This window comes from Triticum urartu, unplaced genomic scaffold (assembly GCF_056163025.1).
Source record: "Triticum urartu cultivar PI428250 unplaced genomic scaffold, HENAU_Tu73 scaffold5, whole genome shotgun sequence".
Taxonomy (NCBI): domain Eukaryota; kingdom Viridiplantae; phylum Streptophyta; class Magnoliopsida; order Poales; family Poaceae; genus Triticum; species Triticum urartu.
The window spans coordinates 40001-55000 of NW_028260682.1; positions in this window are offsets into that span (position 1 = coordinate 40001).

The following is a 15000-nucleotide window of genomic DNA, read 5'->3' on the forward strand; positions in this document are numbered from 1 at the left end:
ATAATGACAATCGTTTCAGTATGTTAAGGATACAGAAGTATCCACAATTCATTTAGAGTTACTTAATAGTCTATTTCTTATACCATATCTCTATCCCGTGAAATTCTCGAGCCAAAAGATGGATGCATATGCTGTGTTTCATTTTGCTAAATGATATCAATTAAATGGTGTATCAATTCCATAAATTGCATATAGCAATAAATAAATCAGCAAAATTCTTTCTAATATTTTAGATAGAAGAAACATTTCTTCTATCTAAAATATTAGAAAGAATGTACCCTTCTATCCAAATCCAATTTGCATCGATAAAATAAATCCAAATTCCAGTAGTAGATGAATAATTGCAAATTTGTGTGTGTACGAGATTAGAATAACTTCAAAATAACTGACATAATTTTGTATTTTTCCTGATCAGAAAAATACATGAAAAAGAAAGGAGGTAGAAAAATTTTTGGATTTATGGTTAAAGAAGAAAAAGAAGAAAACAGGGGTTCTGTTGAATTTCAAGTATTCAGTTTCACCAATAAGATACGGAGACTTGCTTCACATTTGGAATTACACAAAAAAGATTTTTCATCGGAAAGAGGTCTACGAAGACTTTTGGGAAAACGTCGACGTTTGCTGGCTTATTTGGCAAAGAAAAATAGAGTACGTTATAAGAAATTAATCGGTCAGTTGAATATTCGGGAGCAGTAATTTAATCGTTCAAATTTTTTTCTTGTTTTATTATTTTTTTAGTAGTCTTATAGTAGTCTTAGATTTTTCATTTTGATGAGCCTCGCTTTGAGGAATTCATGGAATAATCCATTTTCATGGAATAATGAATTAAGGAAGAAAGGATATGAGTCTACCGCTTACAAGAAAAGATCTCATGATAGTCAATATGGGCCCTCAACACCCATCAATGCATGGTGTTCTTCGACTGATCGTTACTCTCGATGGTGAGGATGTTATTGATTGTGAACCCATATTAGGGTATTTACACAGAGGAATGGAAAAAATCGCGGAAAACCGAACTATTATACAATACTTACCTTATGTAACAAGGATATAGAGAGATTGTAGAAAGGGGATAGGATAGTTATTTTTGCAAGAGACTTGTTGTAAATTCCTTAACTTAAGAAAGAAAAAAGAATAAAAACACAGATACATAACATAAAAAAAAGAATAAATAAGACGAGATTCGACCTCCCCCTACATATTTAATTTCCTCTCCTATACAAAAACTAGCAAGACCCACTCCATTGGTAATTCCATCAATAACACCCTTATCAAAAAACTCCGTGAGTTCGGTTAACCCTCTTATACCGAGGGTAAAGACCCTAGTATAGAAAATATCTATATAACCACGATTATATGACCAACTGTATATATTTTTTTTTACTTGATCTAAAAATTCTTTTTTAGGATTTCCTTTGTAAAAAGAGTTTATTAAATCCAAATTCTGAAAAAAAGAATAAGCGGATCCATAGAAGATATATGCTATGAATAAACCAAAGATAGCTAGACTTACAGAAGAAATTGCATTAGTAATAAATTCATATGAATTTACAAAAGAATTAGAACTTTCCTGGGTAAAGTTTATTGAGGGAGTTAACCACTTTGATAATATGGTTAACTCTGCTATTCCATTACCAATTCCTCCATTATCAAAAGAGATTCCTATGAATCCAATGAACAAAGTGAAAAGTAGTAATATAAGAAGAGGAAATAACATAGTATTTCCCGTTTCATGCGGATAGGCAAAAGTTTTTTTAGCCCCAAAAGACGTAGTAAAGGATCCTATCCTATTTCTTGTATTACCTTGAATTTTTGGTATATTTTGTGAAAAAAAAGAAACTCCACTCTTCGTTGTTGATAAAACGAAATCCCTATTCACTCCTTTGGGTATCCTTTTTCCCCATAAGGATATTGAATACAAGGAACTCTCTTTAGTGCTACTGTAATTTTGAAAATGAACACGCAAATACCCATCAAATGTAAGTAAATATATCCGAAACATATAAAAGGCAGTTAATCCTGCAGTAAAGGAGGCTATTATTCCAAAAAAGGGCGAATACAACCAACTATTACTAAGGATTTCATCTTTGGACCAGAAGCAAGCAAGAGGTGGAATACCACAAAGAGAAAGTGTACCCCATAAAAAAGTAGTTCTTGTGATTGGAATGTATTTTCTTAAACCGCCCATAAGAACCATATTTTGACTTTTATCTGGTGAATATCCAACAAGAGGTTCCATTGAATGAATAACGGATCCGGATCCCAAGAACAATAAAGCTTTTGAATAAGCATGAGTGATCAAATGGAATAAAGCAGCTTGATAAGAACCTATACCTAGAGCTAACATCATATAACCCAATTGAGACATTGTAGAATAGGCTAAGCTTCTTTTAATATCTCTCTGAGCAAGAGCTAAAGTAGCTCCTAAGAATAGTGTTATTGTACCTACTAAAGAAATAAAACTCATTATCAAAGGTAAAGATATGAAAAGAGGAAGAAGTCGAGCTAGAAGAAAAATTCCCGCAGCAACCATAGTTGCTGCGTGTATAAGAGCCGAAATAGGAGTGGGCCCTTCCATAGCATCGGGTAACCATACGTGAAGAGGGAATTGTGCGGATTTCGCAACTGCACCAAGGAATAATAAAAAAGCACACAAAGTAGTAAGTAAAGAGTTAATTCCATTATTAGGAATCCAGTTATTAGCTATTTTGAACAAATCCCTAAACTCTAAACTACCTGTTATCCAAAAAAAACCTAAAATTCCTAATAATAGACCAAAATCCCCTACACGATTAGTTACAAAAGCTTTTTGACAAGCACTCGCTGCGATTGGTCGTGTAAACCAAAAGCCTATCAATAAATAAGAACACATTCCCACGAGTTCCCAAAAAAAATAAATTTGTATCAAATTGGAGCTAGTAACCAATCCCAACATGGAAGTATTGAAAAAACTTATATAAACAAAAAATCTCAAATATCCTTCATCGTGAGACATATAACCATCACTATAAATAAGAACCAGGATTCCTACAGTAGTAATTAGTATTAACATAATAGAAGTAAGTGGGTCAATCAAGTATCCAAATTCTAAAGAAAAATCATTATTGACGGTCCAAGACCATAGATATTGATAGATCGAACTTCCATTTATTTGTTGAATAGACAGTTGAACTGAGAATACCATAGCTATACTTAAGAGTAAAACACTAGGAAAAGCCCATATGCGACGAAGATTTTTTGTTGCTGTCGGAATAAGAATAAGGCCAAATCCCATTGACATAATAACTGGAAGTGGGAGAAGAGGGATTACCCATGCATATTGATATGTATGTTCCATAAGAAAAGAAATTGCAATTTTTACTTCAATTTTTACTTCAATTTTTCTATAAAATTGTTTCCGATTCACCAAACCAATTCTTATCTCTTTCTGAAAGAATAAATAAAAAGAATAAGAAAAAATACTGAAATTCTTAATTTTTCCAAAATTTATCTCATTGAAATAATTAAAAATTAAGAATGGGTTTAGTTGGTTAAATTAAAAAAGTTAATAAAATAACTAGGTAACGAAGTTATTTTATTAACTAAATAAAGATATTTATAAAAATAAAAAAAAAAAAGTGGAATCATTTTACTTTCTATTCATAATTCATTTTTATATTTCTTTAAAACAAAGATGAAACAGCTCTCTTGTTCCATAATTAACTGATTGAGTGAATTCCAATGAAAACCTATGTTTATAAGAAATTATCGAATAGTCCTTACTTCATATAGAACTAAAATTCTAATGACTATAAATTACCTAAGTTTTAGAATGTCTTGTTTAAGAGACTCAGTATTTTTTGTTTTGATTGGAATTCCTTTCCTTTATGGAATACCATTCTGAACTTAATTAACTATTTTCATTTTCCCTTCTTTTTATCCCCCCGTCTTATCTTATATGGGGGATAGGCTTCCATACCATATATCTATATATGGAGTATACTTGATATATAAATAGATATAAATAGATTTAAATGAGAAACCCTTCTATATATTCTATATTATTAAAAAAAAAGTATAAAATATATAAAGAAAAAATGTTAAAAAATTCTTGTTGTCTTATCCGCATTAGACAAAATGAAGTAAAAAATAATTCAAAATTTAAGTATCTTTCAGTATCTAAGTATAAATACTAATAAAAAGAAGAAAGAAGGATTGATTTGCAGCAATAGATGTCTTTCACATACAACTAGAAAAAAGTAATTTCCTTTTTGAATGGCAGTTCCAAAAAAACGTACTTCAATGTCAAAAAAGCGTATTCGTAAAAATATTTGGAAGAAAAAGACTTATTTTTCCATAGTACAATCTTATTCTTTAGTAAAATCAAGATCATTTTCGAGCGGTAATGAGCATCCAAAACCAAAGGGTTTTTCTGGGCAACAAACAAATAATAAGATTTTGGAATAATATGAATTGACTTATCAAAAAAGAATTCCAATTATTTAATAATTTGGATTCTTCTTTGAATGTACTTTTATGTGTCGAATTACTCGGTACAATATTCTTAGAACAAAAAACCCCTCTTATCTTATATATACAAGAAAAAAAAAGTTTTGTTTGGTATACTGTGTGCTAAGTATTCTTTTCCTATCAATGAACTTTTCATAATTTTCCTAATAGAATCCTCATATTCTATTAGGAAAATTATGAAAAGTGGAGTATTCTTACAATAGGACTTACAACTTCCACCTATCTTCTCCAAAATCATAAGGTTAGTAAATCTTATTAATAAGAGCATAAAGACTTTCATTCTAGAAATTTTTAAAAAATCCAAAAAGCCTTTTCTATTTATCCATTTTATTTTAATTTCATCATTAAATAGAAACCCTTTTGGATTTTTTTCATTGTATTGAAAGAATTTTCAAAATGTAAAGGGGAAATTAATTAGAAAAAATTAGTTCTATAATTGCAAGTTAGAAAAAAGAAGTTCCAACTCTTTCAAGCAGTGTTTGTGTTTCTATTGGGCAAAGCAAGAGTTTATTGTAAAAAAAAAAAATGGAAACGATACTACCAAACGAAGTCTATTTTAATGAAAACTCTAATGTTCCTAAATTTTATGGACTTTCCCAATATCGACGATTCCCAAGATAATAGCTATTATTCTTTTAAGTTACCTATTATTTGAAGTTAGCCGCCATGGTGAAATTGGTAGACACGCTGCTCTTAGGAAGCAGTGCTCAAGCATCTCGGTTCGAATCCGAGTGGCGGCATTCTTGAAAAAGAATACAATAGATTAGAAATCAATTCGAAATTTACAATTTTGTAATGGGACCTTCCCCTTATGCTATTTGCAACTTTAGAACATATACTAACTCATATCTCTTTCTCAACGATTTCAATTGTGATTACGATTCATTTTATAACCTTATTAGTTCGTGAACTTGGAGGATTACGCGATTCGTCAGAAAAAGGAATGATAGTTACTTTTTTCTCTATAACAGGATTCTTAGTTTCTCGTTGGGCTTCCTCGGGACATTTTCCATTAAGTAATTTATATGAGTCATTGATCTTCCTTTCATGGGCCCTGTATATTCTTCATACCATTCCTAAAATACAGAACTCTAAAAATGATTTAAGCACAATAACTACGCCAAGTACTATTTTAACGCAAGGCTTTGCCACATCGGGTCTTTTAACTGAAATGCATCAATCCACGATACTAGTACCTGCTCTACAATCTCAGTGGTTAATGATGCATGTCAGTATGATGTTATTAAGCTATGCAACTCTTTTGTGCGGATCCTTATTATCTGCCGCTATTCTAATCATTAGATTTCGAAATAATTTCCATTTCTTTTCTAAAAAGAAAAAAAATGTTTTAAATAAAACATTTTTCTTTAGTGATATTAAATATTTTTATGCAAAAAGAAGTGCTTTAAAAAGAACCTCTGTCCCTTCATTTCCAAATTATTACAAATATCAATTAACGGAGCGTTTGGATTCTTGGAGTTATCGTGTCATTAGCCTAGGATTTACCCTTTTAACCGTAGGTATTCTTTGTGGAGCAGTATGGGCTAATGAGGCCTGGGGATCCTATTGGAATTGGGATCCTAAGGAAACTTGGGCATTTATTACTTGGACCATATTCGCAATTTATTTACATAGTAGAACAAATCCAAATTGGAAGGGTACGAATTCTGCACTTATAGCTTTGATAGGATTTCTTATAATTTGGATTTGTTATTTTGGTATAAATCTATTAGGAATAGGCTTACATAGTTATGGTTCGTTTACATTAACACCTAAATGATTACATAAAATAAAACCTTCATGAAATGAAGGTTTTTACTTTTATGTTTTATTTGAGAACCCCTTGAACGCCTTATCAAAGGGTTCTCAAAAATTCGAGATAGATCTAATTATACTTTTTTACTTATTTCTGCATTATATACTTTTTTACTTATTTCTGCATTAATAGAGCAGACGAGTAAAAAAAAGCAAACCTATTTAGGATAATAATTGGATAAGAGAGCCTCTACCCTGTCAACGGATAGGGAGAGAACAAAATCTGGATAAATACCAATTCCTATTACTGGTAAAAAGATACAGATTAAAATAAAGAGTTCTCGTGGTCCAGAATCCACAAAATTTGCGTTTGGAACATTAAATAGCTTGTATCCATAGAACATCTGGCGTAACATAGATAATAAATAAATAGGAGTTAATATCATTCCAATTGCCATTACAAAAGTAATTAGTGTTTTTGGCATTAACAGAAATTTTGGACTAGTAATTAGTCCAAAAAATACTACTAATTCTGCGACAAAACCACTCATTCCTGGTAAGGCAAGAGAAGCCATTGAAAAGCTACTAAACATGGTAAAAATTTTAGGCATTGGGATAGATATTCCCCCCAGTTCTTCGAGATAAACAAGACGCATTCTATCAGAAGCGGTTCCTGCCAAGAAAAAAAGTGTAGCACCAATAAATCCATGGGATAATATTTGTAAAATAGCTCCATTGAGTCCAATGTTGGTTATGGAACCAATTCCTATAATTATGAAACCCATGTGAGATACAGAGGAATAAGCTATTCTTTTTTTGAAATTTCGTTGACCAAGAGAAGTTGAAGCTGCATAGATTATTTGGATCGCTCCTATTATTACTAACCAGGGCGAAAATAGATAATGAGCATGAGGTAACAATTCCATGTTGATCCGAATCAATCCATATGCTCCCATCTTTAATAATATTCCCGCTAAAAGCATACATGTACTATAATGTGCTTCCCCATGGGTATCTGGTAACCACGTATGTAGGGGTATAATCGGCAATTTGACAGCATAAGCAATAAGGAAGCCAAAATATAAAAGTATTTCCAAGGTTGCAGGGTATGATTGATTAATTAATCTTTCCAAATCTAATCCTGGTTCGTTGGAACCATATAAGCCCATACCCAGAACTCCGATTAAGAAAAAAATGGAACCGCCTGCAGTATACAAAATAAACTTTGTAGCTGAATATAGACGCCTCTTCCCCCCCCACATGGATAAAAGTAAGTAAACAGGAATTAATTCTAACTCCCACATGATAAAAAAAAGTAAAAGGTCTCGCGAAGAAAATAATCCTATTTGACCACTATACATTGCGAGCATCAGGAAATAGAATAATCGCGAATTCCGTGTAATTGGCCAAGCTGCTAAAGTAGCTAAAGTAGTGATAAATCCTGTCAATAAAATAGATCCTAATGAAAGTCCATCGATTCCCAATCTCCAGTGGAAATCGAAGACATCTATCCATTTATAATCCTCCTTTAATTGGATTAAGGGATCCTCCAGTTGGAAATGATAACAGAACGCATAAGTCATTAGAAGGAATTCTAATAAACAAATAGATATAGTATACCACCTAACGACTTTGTTTCCCTTATGAGGTAAAAAGAAAATTAATGAACCTGCAAATATCGGCAAAACAACAAGTATTGTTAACCAAGGAAAATAACTCATGATAAAGTGATAAAGACAAGATACGTTTTGACCAGAAAAGCCCGTGCTCGATTATTTCGAGCACAGGCTTCTTCGGTAAAGAGGAATCAGACGATTCGAGTGAAGTTTTTTGTAACGTATCAATAAGATAGAGCCATGCTACGTGTTGTTTCAGGCCCTAAATAAACGCGGACACTTAAAAAATCTGTCGGGCAGGCAGATTCACATCTCTTACAACCCACACAATCTTCGGTTCTCGGCGCGGAAGCAATTTGCTTGGCTTTACATCCATCCCAGGGTATCATTTCTAATACATCTGTTGGACAAGCTCGTACACATTGAGTGCATCCTATACATGTATCGTAAATTTTTACGGAATGTGACATTGGATCTATAAATTTTTCTTTTCAACATAAAATTTTTCGATCTGGTAAAAATGAAATTAGTACTATAATGAGTCATATGTATTGTAGACACCAGACGAAGCAATGGTTTATCCAAACTTCAAAAAAAAAAATCTATTTTTTAATCTGTTTGTGAGAAAGCGTGAAGAGAGCCAAGAGACTTTAATTTTGGATTTCAACAATAAATAAGAAATAAGAAAGAATTTTACGAATTGTACAGACGAATTCGAATTAGCCAATAAATTGGCTATCGTCTTTTCAATATAAATTATTGCAATATTCAAATTGCAATATCAATGAATTACAAATACAAAAATTCATTTAAGTGAAAAAGAATACTATGCAATAATCTACTAAAAAAAATGGATATTCTCAAATAATACTAAGAAAATAGTATTGATTTCTATTTATTTTAATATGTGCGCCTTTGTTTAGAGGATTCTATGTCTAATTATTCAAAAGTCTAATTATTCAATAAATTAGATTGATTGATACGAGTGGATTTCCTATTACGATGGATGGAAGAAAGAATGGATAGTCCAATAGCGGCTTCAGCAGCTGCAAGGGCTATAACAAAAATTGCGAAAATATCTCCTTTTAATTGGCGACTATCAAATAGATCAGAAAATGTTACGAGATTTAGATTAATTGAATTCAGTATAAGTTCAAGACATATTAGAGCTCTAACCATGTTTCGGCTTGTGATCAATCCATAGATACCAATCGAAAATAAATAGACACTCAAAAAAAGTACATGCTCAAACATCATTAACTAACTCCTTATCAATCTCGATTCATTTCAATATGAGGGCAAGAATTGAACCGATTCAATTAATTACAATAGAACAATTACACAACAAAAGAAAAAAAAAAAAAAAAAAAAGGAGGTATTTGTTGGCAGTAGATGGATTTTACTAAATCAAAATTGTGATTCTTTAGTTATTTATTTTAGATTTGCAATTCTTATAATTTGTACTTTTTCTAAGTTTTCTTATTGCCGAGCCATAGTAATTGCACCTATTAAAGAAACTAGAAGAATTATGGAAATGAGTTCAAACGGAAGATAAAAATCGGTTGCTAAATGAATTCCAATTTGTTGAACATTATTTATGAGACCCTGTTCTACTATTTGGTTTGATCTTGTAGTCCAAAGAATTCCATACCACGACGTATCTGGGATAGTAGTCATTAGTGAAAAAACAATAGTTATACAAACGAGTGAAGTGAACCCATCTCCAATAGTCCAATAATTCTTATCTTTAGACCATTCTGAGCCATTTACGAACATTACAGCGAATATGATCAAGACATTTATGGCTCCCACATAAATAAGAAGTTGTGCGACAGCTACAAAGTAGGAATTTAATAAAAAATAGAATAAGGATATACAAACAAGAACTAATCCCAGCGAAAAGGCAGAATAAATGGGGTTGGTAAGTAATACTACTCCTAGACCCCCTAGTAGAAGAACAAATCCCCCAAATAGCATAAGAATCTCATGTATTGGTCCAGGTAAATCCATTATGGATAAAAAGAAATTAATAGTATAAAATTTTTCATGAACTGACTAAAACTAAAGGATTCAAGGAAGGAAAAAAGGATTAGGGTATTTTTTTGTGTATAAACTTATAGTTATAAATTATATTATATCACGAAAATCTAGTCTGATTTAAAATAAGAAATAATTTCCAATAAGCAGTAGTTTTTCGTTTTTCTTTATAGTTTAATTTTAAAGTTTAATAAAGAATTATTAGATTTTTATAACAGAAAGACAAAATCAAAGTTTAGTAATCAGTAATCGTTCTTGAATTCGAAGATTTTTCTTTGTTTATTTTACTTTCAGACGAATTCCTAATTGTTTGAATTGTGTAATCTCCCATTATGGAGATTGGTAACCGACTTAAAGCAATTTGATTGTAATTCAATTCATGACGATCATAGGTAGAAAGTTCATATTCTTCAGTCATTGATAAACAGCTTGTTGGACAGTACTCAACACAATTGCCACAAAATATACAAACTCCGAAATCAATACTATAATTAAGCAATTGTTTTCTTTTAATATCCTTTTCAAATCTCCAATCCACAACGGGTAAATCTATCGGACATACGCGAACACATACTTCACAAGCAATACATTTATCAAATTCAAAGTGGATTCGCCCTCGGAAACGCTCTGGTGTAATTGATTTTTCATAAGGGTAGTGAATCGTTATAGGTAAACGATTTGTGTGGGATAAGGTAGTTATGAAACTTTGACCTATGTACCTTGTAGCACGTATTGTTTGTTGACCATAACTCATGAACCCAGTTACCATAGGGAACATATTCATTCTAAATATCTATGAAAAAGATATGTTTCTTTCTCTTGTTTGAGAGAGCTTTTGTGTTGAAAATATTCTTACTATTATTGTATTATCTTATTTATAGTGAAACAAGTTGAGAAGAGGTTGTTAATAAGAGATTGCCCAGGGAAATAGGTAAAAGAAATTTCCATCCAAGATTTAATAACTGATCCATTCTCATCCTCGGTAAAGTCCATCTTATTGTGATAGAAATGAAGAGAAATAAATAAGCTTTAGTTAATGTAATAAATATACCCATTGTCATTTCCAAAATTCCAACTGCTTTATTCATTTGGAAAAAATCAAAAAAGGATATATAGGGAATAGATAAATTCCACCCGCCCAAGTAGAGAACTGTTACAAATAAAGAAGAAACTAATAAATTTAGGTAAGAAACAAGATAAAATAAACCATATTTGATACCGGAATATTCAGTTTGGTAACCTGCTACTAATTCTTCCTCCGCTTCTGGTAAATCAAAGGGTAATCTTTCACATTCTGCCAAAGAAGAAATTAAAAAAACCAGAAAACCTATAGGCTGACGCCAAATATTCCATCCAAAAAAACCGTATTTTGACTGTGCTTCAACTATATCAACTGTACTTGAACTGTTAGATAATCATAGTCGGTGATAACATCACAGTTCCCACCGCTATTTCAAAACCGTACATGAAACCTTAGCTTCATACGGCTTCTCTATGATCAGAAAAAGGAAAGGACTGTTTTGTTCCTAGCCCCGGGGGCGTAGATAGAATTAGATAAAATAAAATAGATTTGAAAGTCCTAAATTAGACCAAAGGAATTCCGTCTGCTAGAATAAGAAAAAGCGCTTCCGAATTGATCTCATCCTTTATAATATAATGAAAATTTTTCTTTGTTCAGTAATAACTTAATCTTGGAATAAAACACTTGTTACTTGTTATAGGAATTCAATTAATAAATGGAAAGAGTTGGGTATTAGTTCATGAGCAATTCTGCATGAATATGGATAGAGGAAGGAAATAATGAAAATTTTTTCTAGTGCACTCCATATCTTTTTTACTATTCTTCTTTCCCCAGGGAGGGGGTATTTAAAAAGAAAAAATGGATAAAGGGTTAATTCGTTCTTGATAGCCATTTCCTTAACAAGTGAATGGGAACATACTCTGGATCGGAATCCGAAGAAAGTACTACTTGATAATTTCTACAAATTGCAAGTCCTTATTATGATTCCTTTTATGGGCAAAAATCTCTAATGTTTTAGATTTTCCATTACTAATCCTTTATGTACTTTAGTGTTCCTAACCCTTCACTAACTTTTGGTGGATTCTTCTTATGGATTATTAAGTTATAGTAATAACTAGGAGTATTCTAGTAATGGAATTCCATATCGTGAATCCTTTATTCTTGGCCGCTTCAAGATATGATGACTAATTAAAAAATATCAACCTTGGGATAAAGAGTTTACACTGCTTATGTTTACTTCCACTTTTTTCTTGTACGTAGGAAATGAGATTTTTTCTTTTTACTACAAATTTATAAGCTGTTTTGTTTCACTCATATAGCTATCTAGTTTAACTTACCAACCCAAATACTAAATAAGAAAAGGAATATAAATAGTTAATGGATTTTATAGGAAAAAGATCTATTTTAACGAATCACACGTAGAGATATTGCTAGCACACAAAAAGTTAATGGTATTTCATAACTAATGGATTGAGCAGCAGCTCGTAGACCGCCTGAAAAAGAATATTTATTATTTGAGCTATATCCTGCCATAAGAAGACCAATAGGAGCTATACTTGAAATGGCAATCCATAAAAAAACACCAATACTAAGATCGGCTAAAACAAAATGATATCCCAAAGGGATAACTAAAAAACTTAATAAAACTGATATGACTGCTATAGAGGGTCCAATGCTAAATAAAGAAATATCTCCTCGGGATGGCAGAATATCTTCTTTAAAAAGTAGCTTAGTCCCATCTGCTATAGCTTGAAGCAGGCCCAGGGGGCCAGCATATTCAGGACCAATACGTTGTTGTATCGACGCAGATATTTCTCTTTCTAACCACACAATTACGAGTACCTCTATTGTTATTCCCAAAAGGAGGGTCAAAATGGGTAGAATCGATATCAGTCCATAGACTTCTTTTAATAATTCCAATTTCGAAAAAGAATTGATAGTTTCTACCTCTACCCTATCTATTATCATTTCAACGATCAACTTCCCCCATAATGATATCTATACTACCTAATATCGTCATGATATCAGCCAATTTCATTTTTTTAACTAGCTGAGGAAGAATTTGCAAATTAATAAACCCGGGTGGACGGATTTTCCATCTCCAGGGGAAAAGGCTATCATCTCCTACTAGATAAATCCCTAATTCACCTTTTGGGGCTTCTACTCTTACATAAAGCTCTTGTCTTGACAATTCAAAATTGGGCGAAGGTTTTTTACCAAGAAATTTATACTCAAAATCATTCCATTCAGAATTATTTTCTTTCTTAAAGCGTCGGACTTCTAAATTTTCATAAGGTCCTCCAGGAATTTTTTCTACAGCTTGTTGAATTATTTTGATGGATTCCCTCATTTCACCAATTCGTACTAAATAGCGAGCTAACGAATCCCCTTCTTTTTGCCATTGGACTTTCCAATCAAATTGGTTGTAAGACTCATAAGGATCTACTTTACGAAGATCCCATTGTATTCCAGAAGCTCGTAACATCGGTCCCGATAAGCCCCAATTTACTGCTTCTTCTCCGCTAATAAAACCTACTCCTTCAACTCGCTCTAAAAAAATTGGATTCTGTGTAATAAGTTGTTGATATTCAACAACTCCGCGTAAAAAATAATCACAGAAATCTAAACATTTATCGATCCATCCATAAGGTAGATCGGCGGCTACTCCTCCGATGCGAAAGTAATTGTGCATCATTCGCATACCTGTAGCAGCTTCAAATAGATCATATATTAATTCTCTCTCTCTAAAAATATAGAAAAAAGGAGTCTGTGCGCCGAGATCCGCCATAAAAGGTCCAAGCCATAGCAAGTGAGAAGCTATCCGGCTTAATTCTAACATAATTACCCTAATATAGCTGGCTCTTTGTGGTATTTGAATATTCTCCAAGAATTCTGGTGCATTTACTGTTATTGCTTCTGTAAACATAGTAGCTAAATAATCCCACCTTGTTACATAAGGTAAGTATTGTATAATAGTTCGGTTTTCCGCGATTTTTTCCATTCCTCTGTGTAAATACCCTAATATGGGTTCACAATCAATAACATCCTCACCATCGAGAGTAACGATCAGTCGAAGAACACCATGCATTGATGGGTGTTGAGGGCCCATATTGACTATCATGAGATCTTTTCTTGTAAGCGGTAGACTCATATCCTTTCTTCCTTAATTCATTATTCCATGAAAATGGATTATTCCATGAATTCCTCAAAGCGAGGCTCATCAAAATGAAAAATCTAAGACTACTATAAGACTACTAAAAAAATAATAAAACAAGAAAAAAATTTGAACGATTAAATTACTGCTCCCGAATATTCAACTGACCGATTAATTTCTTATAACGTACTCTATTTTTCTTTGCCAAATAAGCCAGCAAACGTCGACGTTTTCCCAAAAGTCTTCGTAGACCTCTTTCCGATGAAAAATCTTTTTTGTGTAATTCCAAATGTGAAGCAAGTCTCCGTATCTTATTGGTGAAACTGAATACTTGAAATTCAACAGAACCCCTGTTTTCTTCTTTTTCTTCTTTAACCATAAATCCAAAAATTTTTCTACCTCCTTTCTTTTTCATGTATTTTTCTGATCAGGAAAAATACAAAATTATGTCAGTTATTTTGAAGTTATTCTAATCTCGTACACACACAAATTTGCAATTATTCATCTACTACTGGAATTTGGATTTATTTTATCGATGCAAATTGGATTTGGATAGAAGGGTAAATTCTTTCTAATATTTTAGATAGAAGAAATGTTTCTTCTATCTAAAATATTAGAAAGAATTTTGCTGATTTATTTATTGCTATATGCAATTTATGGAATTGATACACCATTTAATTGATATCATTTAGCAAAATGAAACACAGCATATGCATCCATCTTTTGGCTCGAGAATTTCACGGGATAGAGATATGGTATAAGAAATAGACTATTAAGTAACTCTAAATGAATTGTGGATACATCTGTATCCTTAACATACTGAAACGATTGTCATTATTCGTATCAAACCAATAGCGATTCATACAAGCTAAATCTTCTAATCAATGGTGGGCCAATAATGAATTTTT